The sequence below is a fragment of the Uranotaenia lowii genome, chromosome 2, assembly GCF_029784155.1.
Source record: "Uranotaenia lowii strain MFRU-FL chromosome 2, ASM2978415v1, whole genome shotgun sequence".
Lineage (NCBI taxonomy): Eukaryota > Metazoa > Arthropoda > Insecta > Diptera > Culicidae > Uranotaenia > Uranotaenia lowii.
In genome coordinates this window covers 114,260,810-114,278,119 of record NC_073692.1, presented here as the reverse complement: position 1 = coordinate 114,278,119, position 17,310 = coordinate 114,260,810, and the positions used below count along the sequence as shown (strand labels likewise).

At 34.2% G+C, this 17,310-nt stretch overlaps 1 protein-coding gene across 4 annotated transcripts in view; it reads right to left on the bottom strand.

Annotated features, from left to right (window-relative positions):
- The window catches only part of LOC129747597 (elongation of very long chain fatty acids protein AAEL008004), a 102,901-nt gene that overhangs the window by 73,728 nt on the left and 11,863 nt on the right, over nucleotides 1-17,310 (bottom strand). For 3 of the 4 annotated variants that reach the window (XM_055741888.1, XM_055741886.1, XM_055741887.1), the window contains one exon: nucleotides 1,270-1,301. The gene's annotated coding sequence lies outside the window, so the exon portion shown is untranslated. Of the gene's footprint in view, nucleotides 1-1,269; nucleotides 1,302-14,225; nucleotides 14,246-17,310 lie in introns of those variants that run through there. The other variant, XM_055741889.1, reaches the window with a different exon arrangement.

Below are 17,310 nucleotides of genomic sequence, written 5' to 3'. Positions count from 1 at the left end.
CTATCTAATACTGCAAGAAAGCAAGAGCAGAAACTTCAAACGCGTTTTTCTCGAAAGCACATTTTTAAAGTCCGTGGACATCGTCATTTGAAAACTACTTATCCGATTCTTTTCAAATTTGGAACATATTTTCTACATATAAAATACCAGACCCCAACGTTTTTCTTTTTTTGTTTTTTTTTTTACTTTGGGGAGATTTTACAGATATAAAATGGCGGATTTTTTTCGTGAAAAATCGTAGTTTTTACTTCAAACAGCCACAAAAATTTCATAAAAAATTTTTAAGTTAAATAAAAACGTTAGGGTCCAGAAAAACATCTATTAAAAATATTTTGCTCTGATTTTTTGATTTCAGATGATTCTGTGCTGAGATACAGTGTCCACCGCAAATCCTGTTTTCAAAAAGGCATCCTCGAAAGTGCTCCGTCCCCGGCTCATTTTTCAATATTTTTCTACGAAAAAATTACTAAATGTTCTTTTAACAATGCTTCGTATAATGCAAAAAATTTGAATACATTTGTTTGAACGATAGCTCTAGAAAAAATAGTGAAAATGGTGTTTTTTTTTACCCGTTAGACCCTACCTCCCCCTTAAGTTTTCATTTCTATTCCTATATTTTTTTATTTCCACTAACCGGTAACAGCTGCTCAACTTACACATATTTCTACAACTTATTAACTATAATATCCAGCACTACTTTATTTGAACAAGATTCGAATTATTGATAAAAAAAAACATTTTTCAGATGTAAATATTTTCCTCAAAATAACATATGTAGCATAGAAAGCACTTCACTTTCCCTCGAATGTACGATTTTTTTCAAATTTTGAAGAATTTTGAAATATGAAATTTTGAATTTCTAACTATCCAGAAAAACTTTCAACGCAAATCGATTCCACGGTAAACGAATCATACTTTGAACGACCCCAGTTCAAAGAAGCTAATCAGCACCATCGTATTCGGTCATTCCCTCCGTCAAGCTCAAATTGCACTGCCCGCCCAGAGCCGCTGATTATATTAATCATTCACACACAGTCGCTAATTAGTGGCTAACTAATAACTGTTTATAGCATAGAATTTTCCAGTTTATAAATTAGATTGATTCGTTGCCGCGTGCGTGGAATATGGCGTTTGGCGCTTTCGATCGGGAAACTATGATTGACATTTTTGATTGGATAAATAATCATCAATTTTTCGATGACTATCATCACGCTTGGATTAATAATTCAATTTGTGAAGATATTCGGTTACGTTGAATCAACTACTTACCTCATGTCGCTTCGATTGACTAGCTGATCGTTCTGGAAGGAGAAACAAGAATAAAAAAGTTAAAAAACTTGCTGTGTTCGATCGAAAATTTATTTGTTAAATTTTAGCATTAATGGATAAATTTGGTGGAACATAACAAGAATTGCTGGAATGCTTTACAATACACAAATCTTAATAGTAGTTGTTTAAGGATGAACCCATTAGAATTGCTTGAGAAAAATGAGTCAATGCCTAAAATGAAACGTTGGAATTGTTATGATGACATCCGGAGGGGCTGATTTTGCCCTAGTCAGAAGGTTAAAATGAAAACCGGGTTTAAAACCTTTTTTTTATTAATATCTTAACCGAAATGAACGGAATTTTGTGAAACATCAATGCTTCAGAAGTGAGATTTAAGCCTTTGTTGATTTATCGATCACAAAATTTATTTTCACGGTCTTGAGAAGATTAATGTTATCTGCACCTAAGGCCAAAGTTGGTTTTTAAACAGTAACACAGAAGAGTAACTCATTGATATGAAAAAGAGGCACCCATTTCACCCCAACTGCTGGATAAAACTTTATTTGCCCTATATGGCATTTAAACGATAACAGAACAAATTTCCTTATTTTTTTATTTTGCTTGAATTTTTCTATACCAGAATTGCCAGATTTTTTTCAGCACGTGTCCGGGTCGGCAAAATTCGGGCATTTCATTTCAAAATTGATGATCATAAATCTGGGCAATATCCGGGCAATATTTTTCAAAACCCAGAAATTACTCAACAAAATTCAATAAAAAAACAATGGAAAAATATTGTTTTCATCAATATTTATCCACCGCTTTTAAATCGTATTTTAGGGATCCATAAACATTTTCATGATATTTTATAGAATTTGTTCAAAAATTTCGTTTTGAAGGCTCCAAAAAGTGGTTTTCAACACAATTCGTTTTTTCGTCGGACCAGACTGTTTCCAAATTTGTTGTTGAATACCCGGGCAAACTATTATGAAACCGGCCAATCTGGCAACCTTAGAGCAAAATAAGAGAAAAGGAGAACCCCATACGTTTTAAATGAATAACTCGCTAACTTCTCAAGCGAAAGACATCATATTTGGCATGCAAGAATATTTGGGTGATGGTAATGTTCTCAAGATGGTTTGAGGCCATTCCATTGAGAAAACAGAAAGGAAGAAGTAGGTTCCCATACATTTTTTTTAGCATAACTGGATAAATTATCGTACAAATGGAACTAAATTTGGCCAGGGAGGATATTTGGATACTGAAAATAAATCTATGGTTGTAAATATGAGACCTATCCTTTATCCATAAAATTTATCATTTGAAGGTTATCGAATTTGGTACTTATTGAATTGTATTTTGATACGAGTAATGTTTTTATAATTATTTGGGACGGTTCCCTTCTTCCAGGGGGATGAGTCGAGCTCTCACACAATTTACAATTTGTTAAATAACTCGTGAACTTGACAAAGGGTAATTATTTGGAAGCGAGCATTTTTTGTAGCCCCCCTATCTTTCATTCAGTGATATAGCAAGAGGGGACGAAAACATCACAGATATTTTTGAATATCTATAGAATTAATTTGAATCGAGAATTTATTCTTTGTTTATTTGGAAACCCTCCTTCTATCCAGTCAGTGAGGAGATAAATATGGATAAAAGGGGCTATTATATATTTTTTGCATAACTCTATAACAATTAAAAAGGTGCCCAATCGGGATAGCGTATTGCACCTCTCAAATCGATTTTATTTAAAGCGATTGAGGCCAAATTCAGCTTGGGAGAATATATGGAAACAATAAATGTTTCTTTGAGAATCCTCCCTTCTTTTCATTGGGGAGATAGAAAATGGAATGAGGTGTACCCATACATTGATTTTTGAATAGCTCGAAAAATTTGGGACGTGAAATGATTTCACGATTATTCAACAGGGAGACTCTCTTTATTTTTTTTCAGGCCTAGGAAATCAATTTATCAAAAGGATCCAAATGTAGGATGGGAGAAATTTTAAACCACTTAAGCAATTATTTTGGCTAAATATTAGAACTCATGATTGAATAAATACAAATTCTTTATCTCCAATACAAATTAAAATTGAAAAACAAGTTTAATATCAGGTTTTGGGAACAAAAAAATATTGATTAGAAATTAGAATTAGAATCAATGTTATTCGTATTGCAATTCGAAGCTCTGCGCATGCGTTGATTTTTAAATGATGCTGAAATTTAAATATAAAACAATGTACTTGCAAATCAGAATTTGAATCATTAAAAAATTTCCATCAATTTTACAAGGTGTAGCAAAGTACATCGGATCAGCGAGTAAGGAATATAAACAGCAGATCTAGGTAAAACATGGATATATGCAAACATAACCGTGGTCTTTGGGTTTCAGTAAACTTTATTTGAAAAACAAACACCATGCGTTATCGAGATCAATTTATATTCAAAGAGAACAGGGAAAACTACCTTTATGTATACAACATGTGAAGATAAACATCGTTTTCTGCTTAACACATTGAAGATCGCGAAGAAATCTAAGCCGAAAAACACCAACATTAGGCATTCTTTATTTCACAGTCCACTTGACCGAATTCAATAAATTTAGTGTCGTCGGATAACCGAATGTGTTGTGTTGAATTTTCTAGAATAGAATATTATTTTTAGATTTGTAGCATTTCAGTTATGCTTTCAAAAACTACTTAAAATGTAGTTTTTAAGTTTTAAAATATCAGTTTTATCAAAGACTCACTAACAAATACCTCTCCTGTTAAAATGATAGCATTTAGAAGAAAATGGGTTGTTTTATATAAAAGTTTCAGAGTAATTTTTATGGTCACTCTGTTATAATTTTTGGATATTAAAAAACACGGATATTTTCTATGAGAAACCATGTTCTATCAAATGGTTAAGTTTGAAGAAAAAAGGCCATGGTTTCCCAGTGGGAGAACCTAGAGCATTGCATGGAGGTAAAGTTTCATTTGTTTGTGAGGCCATAAAATATTGAGAAATGTTTATAATTTTTACCCCTAAATCAATGCAGCAACATTGTCCATCATTTGAGCATATTTATTTTTGAAAGAAAACGTTGAAAAATTCAATTGAGTCCAAATAAAAAATTGCTGTATTTGATATTTTAAGCCTTCTGTGCTAATCGGCAGTTTACGGTACTTAAAGTGGCAATAGATGTTTGGGAAAATTTTCATGATCGAATTTTGAAAACACATTTTGAAGATTGACCCAAAAAACGAACCTGTACCAAATTTCAGCTCAATTGGACTTGAATCAAGGGTGCCTCAAGCTTCGGATTGCTGATCCTAAAAAAAATGCCAAAGAGGGGAGTAAATTCGGCCAATTGAAATTTTAATTTATACCAAATGACATTGAAATTCATGAAACGTCGAAATCTGATGTTATCTCGAAAAAAAATTGTTTGGCAAAAAATCTACCTCGATTTCTGATCAAGAATATTTTTTTCAAGATTACACCAGCATTTAAATTTTCAGCATTTTTAAGTCATTTGGCATAAAATTATAGATTCTTTTTCCAATTTACTTTAATCTCCCTTTTGGTGATTTTTTAGGGTGAAAATACCAAAACTTTGAGCACTTAGAGGCCATCTTTAATCATGTTCGATTGAGCTGAAATTTGACACAGGTCTTTTTTTTTTGTCTGATCCAGAAAATGGATGTGGACGGTTTACGAAATTCGTCATGACCCATTTGGCTGCCACCCTAAATACCATCAAAAGCAAAATATTTTTAGGTTAAAATTTATTTAAAATCAACTTTTCACATAATAAAACTACATCTAGTGAAACACGCAACCAAATAATAGGTTTGTTTAAATACTAGAAAAAATCCACTAGGGCCCTTGCTCTACACACTTACACAAAAGGTCTGTTGGGCACACATCAGAGAAATTCAGTAAAAGCCAAATTTAAATGAAATGTAATTTTTTTTCCCAAAAATAAATGCAATTTCTTGCTCAAAAAGAGTCATGAAGAATATTTTGAATCATTTGCTAACAACTGAACATGATCATGTGAATATTTGATTGAATAGCAGGGCGGAATCATGCAATACTAGATAAACATAAAGAAACCCATCTTCGTAAATCACATTAAACGGTTCTTCAAGATTCATGAATAATGTATTAGGATCTGTCTTCTAGAATTTTGTACCAGGAGGAATAAATTAAAAGCTATGATCGCAAAATTAAGTAAAATTTTTTAGCAATTTTTGTTTTCTCCCACTGAAAACTGTCGTATCCTTTTCAGGATTTTCATTTTTTCAAAGAATCGTTATCGAAATCGGATAACAAATTCATAGTAAGAGTAAACAAATGTTCTGCCATCTCAAAATTGTGCTAAACATTAATTATTTTCGGTTATTCACATAAATTATCACTAAAATAACTTTCTTTATTTGAATCGTATAGGGGTTTTGCTACACGCATATCAGAGACACTGCTGCAAATAATCAGTGTCAGCTTTCAATATTCAACTGAATTAACTGCAGTGTACGCTCAGTTCATTTCCATCTGCAATCATCTTATAATGAACAGAAAGCTTAATCCCGAAAGCACTCTGCATGCTCATTCACGAATCGGCAACATCGGTGCTCAGTATACATTCAGGCTCTTTGCAGGTTCATGAGATAAGCCAATCTTCATTTTCAGTATCAAGCAAACATTGCTGAAAATGAAAAAAGCTCAATTCGATTATCATTAAGTTTAGTTGAATGGTTACAAAGCTTGTTCGATGCGCTAAACTTGCGGAAAATTGAATAATTACTGCTAAGATTTCTATTTTTTAAAGGATTTTGATAGAAAAAGTGATTTCCATATAGTGTTCGGGTTGGCGAGAAGAACGCTGGCGAAGGAGCGTGTGCGTCGAATGTGGGGAACAAAGCTCTGACAAAATTACGACAAAAAGTAATAAAATTATGACTGAAATATGACAAAAATTTGGCAATAAAATAACGAAACATAAAAAATGTGGTAAAAGTATGACAAATTTATGACAACATCAAAAATACAAAAATCTGACAAATAGGACATAAATCTTACAATACAATAAAAAAAACAACGCAATTCTGTCGAAAATATAACAAATGTCATAAAACCATGACAATTTTTTTAGAAAAATGACAAAATTTTGCAAAAATATAACAACTGTGGTAAAAACTGACAACTTTGCCAGAAATATGACGAAATATTGACAAAAACCTTCAAAAATTGGACAAGCGTGGTAAAAGTATAACGAATATATAACAATTATATGACAATGACATAAAATTGTGATAAAAATAAAACAAATTTTTGACAAAAGTAAGACAAATATGACCAATTTATGATTAAAACATTTAAAAAATTAAAATTGAAGGAACAAAAATGTCGCCAAACTATTTAAAATTATGACAAAGTTATAAAAATATGACAAATGTCATATCTTTCAGATTGTTGTAATTTTTTATCAAATTTGTAATAAGTTTGCCATGTTTTTTTTCATTTTATTGTTAAATTTTTGTAATAATTTTGTCATATTTATCAGATTTTTGCCATAATTTCGTCTTATTTTTAACACATTTGCCATATTTTTGACTAAGGTTTATCGAGTTTTTGTCATTTTATTGTTGATTCAATGTCATATCATTGTCTTTATTTGGACATATTTTTGTATTATTTCTCATATTTTTGTCAAATTTTAATCAAATTTGTCAAATTTCTATCTCCTTTGTCAGATTATTGTCCTGTTTTTGTTATATTTTGTCATTTTATAGCTAATTTTTTGTCATATTTAGGCCATAATTTTCTCATTTTTGTTAGATTGCTGTCATTTTATTGTCAAATTTTTGTCATACCTGTCAGATTTTAGTCATACTAAATATTGTCCTAATTTTTTTATGTTTTCACCATATTTATTACATTTTGTCATAATTTTGTAATTTTTTTATCACAATTATCAAATTATTGTCATATTTGTCAGATATTCGCCATGTCGTCATCAGGAAATTTATATTCATCTCTCTTCCCGTCCCCTCTGAAAAATTGTATAATCTTAGCGAATTTAAAATCGTGTTTTCTTTTCGAATCCCATTTCTCAGTTTTTTAAAATGGCAAAAACGGCAAAAACAAATGCCTACTGAAATTATCAGAAACTTCAGCTGACACTGATTGAATGCTAAAGCTGCATTCACTGATTTAAAGCAGTGAGTGCCAGAAACGCCTACGCGAAAGACGCTTTCGTAGCAGTCGAGTGAAACAAGTTAGTTCGGGTTTACGAGTGAGCTTTCTACCGACTGATAGCCATACTCACAAAGCTTGCCGTAAGAACGAAGATGACCGAGCCAATCAGAAGCCTTTATATTTGTTGACTTTTCTGTACCATTCGTTTCAGTTCAAAATTTTTACACTGATAGAAAATCGCAGTCAATATCAATCGTACTTTCAAAATTCAACTAAAATGTTGGTTTTTCCTTAAATGAATGTTTAATTTCTCTCAAAAACATTCATAAAGTATACTTCGAATCATTTTCTAACAAGTGAAAAAAAATTTGTGAATATTTTATTGCAAATAAGTGCGAAACAAAGCAAAACAAAATGAAAAAAACAAGCCAGCCATCATTGTAGAGCACAATAAAAAAGTGTGTCGTACACAAGAAATTTTTCAAAAGTTTTCATAAATTCTTCGGAAAATAAACTTCTTTTGTGGATTTGTATTCATTTCACATGAGGCTGCCACATTTGTTTGCACACCGGCTTATAAATACTAATGCACTGTGCAAGATCCCTATGATAGAATCAAAACAATTCAACTCAACTAAGTGAACAGATTGCTTAGTTCATACTTCTAGAACTCTAGATATTTGAGAAGATCGAGCTTTCCGAAACAACAGGACTATCTAGAACACGCAGTGATCAAATAAGTGCTCATAATTCATACACCATTCACTATAGGTAGGGTAACGGACTTATTTTGGACCAGCGGACCTATTTTGGACCACCTTATCTAGCTCTCTTGCAAAGAAACTAATCATGAAATTTGTTAACAAATATAGTTGAAGCCCGTGAACTTAATGCGATGCACTACATTTTTTTCACAATTAGTTGCTTTTTAAGAGAGCTAGATAAGGTGGTCCAAAATAGGTCCTCTGGTCCAAAATAAGTCCGTTACCCTATATGAACGAAATGCGAAAAAGTCACACATTCCATTACGAATGCAGTCCGCTCGTTAATCGGACGCTTTTTAATCGGTCACGTTCGGTAATCAGATGTTTTTGAGAGCTGAGTCCGAAGCCAGTTTTTTTCAAATAATTCCAAAAATTCATGTATTGTATCAAATATTTCACGAATCGGATCATTAAACGATGAGTTTTTGTGCTCAGCTCTTTTATCAGGCGATCTTGTTGTTTCATACATGTTTCAATCTCACTACTTATTACTTGTCTTCCAAAAAGAATGAAAAACAGTGTTTTTGAAAAACAAACTGGTTTCTGATTATTTAAAAGGTGATACGGTCAAAATTTGGTCAATATCAACTTGACGTATTTCTTTCAATTTTGCATTTAAAAAACCTGAACACCCCTCATTTTGATGGTGTGTTTGTGTAGAATGTTGCTCCTATTTTGATTTTGGAATTCACTCTTCAGTTGTCAAAATGCCGTTCAAGGGAGAAGAGCAGCGTATCAAAATTTTGCTCGCGCAACGCGGAAATCCGAGCTACTCGCATGCAAAGCTGGAAAAATCGCTAAAAGTTGCCAAATCAACCGTTACAAATGTAATTAAAGTGTTTGGGGAATTTTTGTCGACAGCCAGGAAGTCTGGATCGGGGGGAAATCGAAAACCGGAAGCCGCTGAGACGACAAAGAGAGTTGCCGGTAGTTTCAAGTGAAACCCTAACCTCTCTCTCTGAGATGCCGCAAATAAGCTGGGTGTATCGTCTACAACCGTGCATCGAGCCAAAAAACGAGCCGGACTATCGACTTACAAGAAGGTAGTGACTCCAAATCGCGATGATAAACACAACACGACGGCCAAAGCGCAATCCCGGAGGCTGTACACGACGATGCTGACGAAGTTTGACTGCGTGGTAATGGACGACGAAACCTACGTCAAAGCCGACTACAAGCATCTTCCGGGGCAGGAGTTTTACACGGCAAAAGGAAAGGGAAAGGTAGCAGATATTTTCAAGCACATGAAACTGTCAAAATTCGCGAAGAAATATCTGGTTTGGCAAGCCATCTGTACCTGTGGCTTGAAATGCAGCATTTACGTGAAAGAGTGTTTGAACAAACGTCTGCTGCCTTTCCTGAAGAAACACGGTTGTTCCGTACTGTTTTGGCCGGATTTGGCATCTTGCCATTACGGTAAAAAGGCCATGGAGTGGTATGCCGCAAACAACGTGCAGGTGGTTCCCAAGGACAAGAACCCTCCCAACATGCCAGAGCTCCGCCCAATTGAAAAATACTGGGCTATTGTAAAGCGGAACCTAAAGAAGACCAAAAAACTGCTAAGGACTTGCAGCAGTTCAAGGCAAACTGCCTTTCTGCGGCGAAGAAGGTGGACAAGGTGGCTGTACAAAATCTGATGGCAGGGGTTAAGCGTAAGGCCCGGCAATTCGGATTTGGAAAAGCGGAAGCCTAACTGAATATTTCTCCTGAATTTCATACTAATTAAACTTGAAAAAGAAATTTAATTTGATTTTTTAAATAAACGATTTCACCGATTTACACGCGTTTTCCCTTGACCAAATTTTTACCGTATCACCCTTTAATCTATGAATTCTGCAATTCTGCGCTCTTCGACACACTGGTCATATTCTAGAACATAATGAATGAAAGTATGTTGATTTCTCATACATTTTGCCAAACATCTCCTTTGAATTAGAATTTTTTAAGTTATTTGTGCAAAATTTGAACCAATCTCACAAATTTGAAGTGCTTTGCGCCAGCCTTGTTTAAGCCAAATGAATTGAAACTTTGGCACCTAAGGGCACTAATCTGAGGGGTGCAGCGTTTAATATAAGGATTTTTATATTTCTGGGCCAGATTTATATGCATTTATGAATAATTAAAAAAAAGTTCTGTCTTTAATATGAATTGCAAATATAACGTTGAAAAATATTAACACTGGTTGATTGATGCTTGATAACAGTTCTAAGGTCGTTGATCTGTTTAGTTTAAACAGATAGAAGCCAATTTTTGTGGCTGAGTGAACCTGTATTTCGTATAAAATATTGATAAAAACACTTATGATAGCCCCAACGTTGATTGATCCGATAAGATAATTAAGTAATTTGCTTCATTTGATCTGGATTATTCATCTACCGCTTTAATTCGGGTTAACTGACCCGTTGTCCATGGCTTTACGATGTCGGGTTTCCTTTCCTTTTTCATCTTTCTTCAACTAGTCCCACGACATGCCATTAGTATTTGAATCAGTCAGCCCTACTAGTTGTCAAATCTTCCCATTGACTGATCTGTCTGTCTCAGCTTGAATTAGATTCGAATGATTTTTTTTACGATCGCTCGCAACCTTGCCACTGGAAGCCATTACTTCACCACCATCAACCCGAACATTTATTTTAGGTTTGATTTTTTCCCCTCTCTCACTGAGAAATGTGTAACATACCGGTCACGGTTAGACCCTGAAAAATTTACTTGTTTTTTTTTTTCTACTGTAGGCCATTTGGGTGATATTGTTGTCTTGCCCAGGGGTTATTATGTAAATGATTGAAAAATCGGTTTTCGATTACCGCCAATAGACCGGAGAGCAACAATCATGTTTGGACATTTGCCGACAACAACAACAAAAACTAAACTAAAACCCGAACTTCTCTCCCCCAGCATGAATGTGTGTCAGCTGTCAGACTTAGTAGATATGACTAGTTCACTGGATTTTTGGCTAGACACTTTTCTATGACCTTCGGGCGAATTTTTTCCTTCAAATTTCAGCCACCCATCGGAGAATAGACAACCCCATTCACTGATTTTTTTTTTGCACTCCACAAGTTGTCACCCACCGCTGCTAAAAAAAACAAAGAAGACAGAAATTTAGTCACAGCACAGGATGTCGAAATCGCGAGCAAGTGATCATGCATATGTTTCATTCATCGACAGCCTCCGTCCGATCATTACGTGTTGTAAAGTGATTAATCATCATTGTTCGGGCATCTCCATCTAATGTTTTCATGCTCACCTGTGTTTTATTTGGCGAGGCGAGTGATGACTTTTTTCTGACGGAGACGATTTGTTGTCACAAGTCGTTAGAGATCACAACATTAAGGCAGAGAGTCACCCAAGACAATTCGTGTGGGCTGCTTGCTGCAACACCCATTGATGAGGTGCTAGCGTGCTAGTGAATGTCCACATCAAATCTTTGGCTAAAACAAGTTTAAACTTGAGGCGCTTCTTTGATATCGACTGGAAGAGGTTGCTAGGAGTTGTGTGTTGTTCTGACATCATTTCTGGGATTCATTTTTTGTTTATTTTTTAAAACATACGAAATGATTACCTTTCAAGAAGTCAATGTTCAGCCATGCACATCTTATTTCTGATGGTTCAATGGCTGAGTCTGAATAACAACGGTGGACAGAAATTGGATTGTCTTTGAATAAATTCTAAGCAAATGTGAACCCGGAAAGGCGCTAAGTCTGCTCTCATAATTATTCTATCTGGTGAGCCGTTACAAATTGAAAGCTCAGACCATAATGACATTTGCTTTAGCTTGAAACTTGTTCAGATATTTTGGAGGGATATGGAACACATATGAACACAGTCTAAAGCTATATGAGAGTGTTTTGAAAGAGATTTTTTACTATTCTTTTCCATAGAAAAAATGAAGAAGACTTAAATAAACCTTGACTAATCCTGGCACAAAAAAAAACATTACTTCAATTTTTCATATTTTAAGATAAATAATTGATTCTTTCGCTAAATCTCAAAATCGGAATATCAGAAAAAAATTTCTAGAAAATGTGTTAAACAGAAAAAAAAAACTTTAAAGTCTACTTCATTTAATATTGGAACAAATTCTTTTCCTCATTGTGGCGCTCATAGTGGACGGATTTGGAAACTTTTTTCACCCACGTGTCGGGAAATTCATTACCTTTCACCATGTATTTATGTCATAACACCAAACGATAGCATTTTGTAAACAACCGCCATGGAAGCCGAACGGAGAGATCAAATTGTGCACAGTTCTCTTGAAAATCCATTGTTGTCGGCATCGAAGCTAGCTAAACAGCTTAAAATGCCCAGAAATACCGTATGGCGTGTTATCAAGCAGTACAAGGAAACATTGACGACGGCTCGGAAGCCGCATTCGAAGCGTCGGAGTGGAACTGTCGACCGGAAACTGCGTGGGAAAGTCATCAAGGCCGTTAAGAGGAATCCCAATCTTTCAGACCGCGATTTGGCCAATAAGTTCCAGGCCGCTCACAGTACGGTGCGACGAATTCGTCTCCGGGAAGGAATAAGGTCATTCCGAGCCAGCAAACAGCCAAATCGGACGCTGAAGCAGAACAATGTGGCCAGAATTCGTGCTCGAAAGCTGTACGACCAAGTGCTGACCAAGTTCGACGGATGTATTCTGATGGACGATGAGACCTACGTGAAGGCGGACTTTGGGCAAATCCCAGGTCAAAAATTTTATTTGCCGACGGCTCGGGGGGATGTACCTTCAAAATTTAAGTTCGTGTTTGCGGATAAATTCGCCCGCAAGTACATGATTTGGCAGGGGATATGCAGTTGTGGACAGAAAACCAAAGTCTTTCTCACTGACAAGACAATGACATCAGAAGTCTACAAAAAAAGAGTGCCTACAGAAACGGATTCTGCCGTTTATTCGTGCCCACGACCGTCCAGTAGTGTTTTGGCCGGAACTCGCAAGCTGCCATTACAGCAAAACGGTTATGGAATGGTACTCAACGAACGGGGTCAGCGTAATACCGAAGGACCTCAACCCCCCAAACTGCCCCCAGTTCCGGCCGATAGAGAAATACTGGGCAATCCGAAGCGGAGGCTTAAGGCAAAGGGAAAACTTGTTAGGAACATGACTCAAATGAAGAACTGGTGGAATCAAATCGCCAAAACGGTGGACGAAAAGGGTGTGCGCCGCCTAATGTGCCGTATTACGGGAAAAGTACGAGAATTTCTTCAAAACAGCAATGAATAATTTTTTTAATTTTTTTTTTATGAAAGAGTAAAGAAAATGCTACATTTGTATGAAAAACAAATTATGAATTCGTTAATAAATGACTGAACTACACGCAATTGTTTGTTTTCAATATTAAATGAAGCAGACTTTATACGGAAATTTTAGCAAAATTAATATGATTAAAAATAGTGAATTGACATTTCGTTTTAGATATTGCTCGATTTTTACCAAGGCATAGGGCACTCTGAATAAAGAATCAAGTCTCGTTTAATAAAGGATCAAATCTCCTTTAACTTTAAAAATATCTCAAAAAGGCTTCCAGTTTATCTGTATTGTTTTAATTTTTGAAGCAAATGGAGTTTATTCGAAAAAAATGCATCACTTTGTTTTGTGAATAACTTTTGAATGCATGGAAGGAAATTGATAAAATTTCCATTGAAGCTACCTAACTAGTAATGTTATGTAAACGTCTACAAAATTTGGTGACCATCTTTCAAGTCGTTATGTAGATCGCGTCCAATAGAGGAAGTGTTGAAAAAATTAAATTATACTTACACCCAAAATAATTTTCACTTTAAAAATAAGTGACATCTGTAGTAAATTCTCGCCATACGTAATTTCATTTGAATTTTAAGTGATGGGTCAAGTGAATTCACTTAAGTGACCGGTCAAGTGAATTACACTAGGACGTTCGAGTGAAATTTATCTGAGTTTCTAAGTATGTTTCTAGTTAATTATCTCTCGCGTTTTTAAATAAAAGAACATTTAACGAAAAGCACTACGATTTCAAATACTTACATTACGCTTTCACATAAATTTATGGCGAAAGGAAAATTCCATCGTAATCCCAAGGCAGATCGGTAACTGCGGATAGTGCGACTTCTAAATCTTCCCTGCTGCAAACCAAAAAACCTGTCCCGTTCAACCCACAAGCTGAAACATGATAACACCTTTAAATAACTTTTTCTTACATCGCGTTTAACACAAACTACCGAAAAAATCGCCTATTAAAGAATTTGGAAAATCCAAATCCAGCATAAGCTTTAAACGCTGCTCTTTAGAATTTGCCATTTCGAACTCTGAAAATAAACACAATTACAACCTGACATTCACTTGAAATTCAAGTGATGGGGAAGTGAATATTTTTTCTCACTTCAAATTCAAGTGACGACTGAAGTGAATGTGGATGAATTGACTTGAAATTTAAGTGACTGCCAAGTGAAATGTATATGTCGCACTTGAATGGAAGAAAATCACTGGATCCTTGTTTTTAAGTGAAAAATCATGTGTATTTTAAGAGTGAATTTGGGTTCAGTGTACTGTTTCGTCTAGCTGACTAAAAATAGGCCTGACTTCATTTCTACAAGATAGAAAACTTGCCCACCGGTAAAATAGGCAAAATGCGGAGGTCAAATCGTGCGCAAAATATTGGACTGCTTGTGGGGAGATATTTTGAAAAATTTCGTAATTGACAGCAAAAAGAACTCTTTAACGGTCTCTTGGCTGGTTTCTTACCAGAATTTTATCGTTGACAAGTCTCGCCTGTATTTTCCGGAACTAAACAAGGGGAAAACATCGAAAAAATTTATGTCCAGTGCTTGAGTACGCTAACGATCCGTGGAAACTGCAAATTACTCAGTCTTTCATAACGATTGACACGATGAATGGCTAAAAATACAAAGAATACTGCCTCCAAATGCAACAGTTTGCTCTGCAAACCACTTTAATAGGTCTCACAAAGTTTATACTCTGATTAAGATGAATCTGGAATCGTGTCATTGCGCAAAAACGGTGGCGAAGTGATAAAAGGTCAAATACGTCATTTATATGATAAATTTTTTCTTTCGAACATTTTAGTTGGGAAAAATCAAATTACATTACCAATATTATCATACTTTTCTAATTCAAGGAAAATGACCTTAATTTTATATTGTTCAAATAAAAAAAAAACAATTTAGGAATTCCTTTCAAAATTCAAAAATTCTGTGTTCTGTGACACAGACTCTGTGATGAAAATTTGCTCAAAATTCTCTGAAATTACAGATTTTTCTGTGATTTCGGCAACCTTGGTCATAGTATGGATTATAGATGGCGCACGTGTTGCCCAAAAATTGAAGTCGAAATACGTCTTCTTTCGACACTATCTCAAAAACCACTTGACAGAACATCACAAAAATTTGCATATGTAATTATTACGTTAGAAGGTAAATACGTTGCAAATTCCATCAATTTACATCCATGCCTTCAAAAGTTATTCACAGAACATTTTTTTTTTCGAATATATCCTTATATAAAAACTTTAAATTACACGCTGTCAGAAAATGGGCTCAACTCAACTCCATTCTCGCCTACAAAACTTAACCCACATAAGCTTAGATGTAGTTTATTAACCAGTTAGTGACTGATTGATTTTTCAAACAATTTCCTTCAAACATGTTTAAATTTTTGTATTTGTTAGAGAATGAAAATAATTTTGGACCAATATATATTTAAACGTTTTGTTTATATGGTTTCCATAAGTTAACCAAGGAATATATTTTACTATTTAAGGTACACTGAATTAATCCTTAAAACAAATCCTTATTCCTCAGATCTAAATATTTTTGTTTAAACTTCCTGCTAAGTTAAAAAAAAAGTTGCAATTTATCGATTAGTACATAGGTCGGCAACCTGCGGCTCGCGAGCCTCATGCGGCTCTTTGGATGTATGGTTGCGGCTCTTTAGCTCAAAGTGTGGAGATTTTGAAAATACTCGAAATTTTCAAGAGTAAACGGAATTTTCAAGAGTAAAAACCAAAAAAAAAATACTATAGACCAAATCAACAGCATCTTGTCAGTTTGCAACCAGGTAGAGATTCAGAAATCAGTTAACGTACATCATAAAAGTCTTATATAGCATTTGGAAGCCTGGAGAAATTTTTCTTCGGTGGTTTTCCGTTGAATTAGTTTTCCTTGTTGTTCTGATTCAATCGGATAAAAATCGAGTATTTTTCAATAGTCAAATACAGTCCTCACTATTGAAATTATTAAATTGAGTTTGTTTTTCTTGAATTGAATATTTTAAAAATAAATTTGCTTTACCACCGTTCTGATCAATTATGAACATTAAATAGATGATGATTTTATAATGCTTTGAATACTGAATTGTTATGTGCATTAAAAGTTTTTTTCCTTAAACTTTTTTTTCTAAATTTTTCAAATTTTGAATCCATCTCTCAATTTCCTTTTTAAATCCATGATAGCATTTCGTTGGAATGTTGAACATGAGTTCATGTGAACAAAATTTTCATGTTGGTTAAAAAATATTTTTTTAAATCGGGAGCTGAGTGCTAGATCCAATTTTAGAATTTCATAAATAATATCAATATTTTTAGGTAATTATTCGAAGGAACAACTTTATTTGGTAAAGAAGCATTTTCTTCCATAAACATTAATATATCTTCTTACAACTTATACATTCTTTTTTGATTCTTAACTTTATTCCTTTAACGTGTTTTTGCAATTAATTTTAAAACTTCATGACTGTTTTGAAAGTTGATTTTAATTTCTAAGTCTTTATCAGAATTGTGGTTTTGGTTTGTTCTATGAAGTGATGTTAAAAATAACGTCAAAAAACTAAAATGTTAGTATAAAAATTCGGTTGAAAAATAACATACAGCGAAGCTAAACCAAAGTTAGATGTCTATTATTATGTAAGATTTAATATTGTACCGAAAGATCCGAGATAGCTATCAAAACTTTCCTTTGAACCCCAGCATATTTCTAAAACCATAGGATGAATTTATTCTTGACAATTCCAAAAATCCAAGATACACTGAAATACACCAAATCTGTCAAGAATTAAATGTATTTTAAAAATATTTTTCTCGACTGTTTGAAGTATT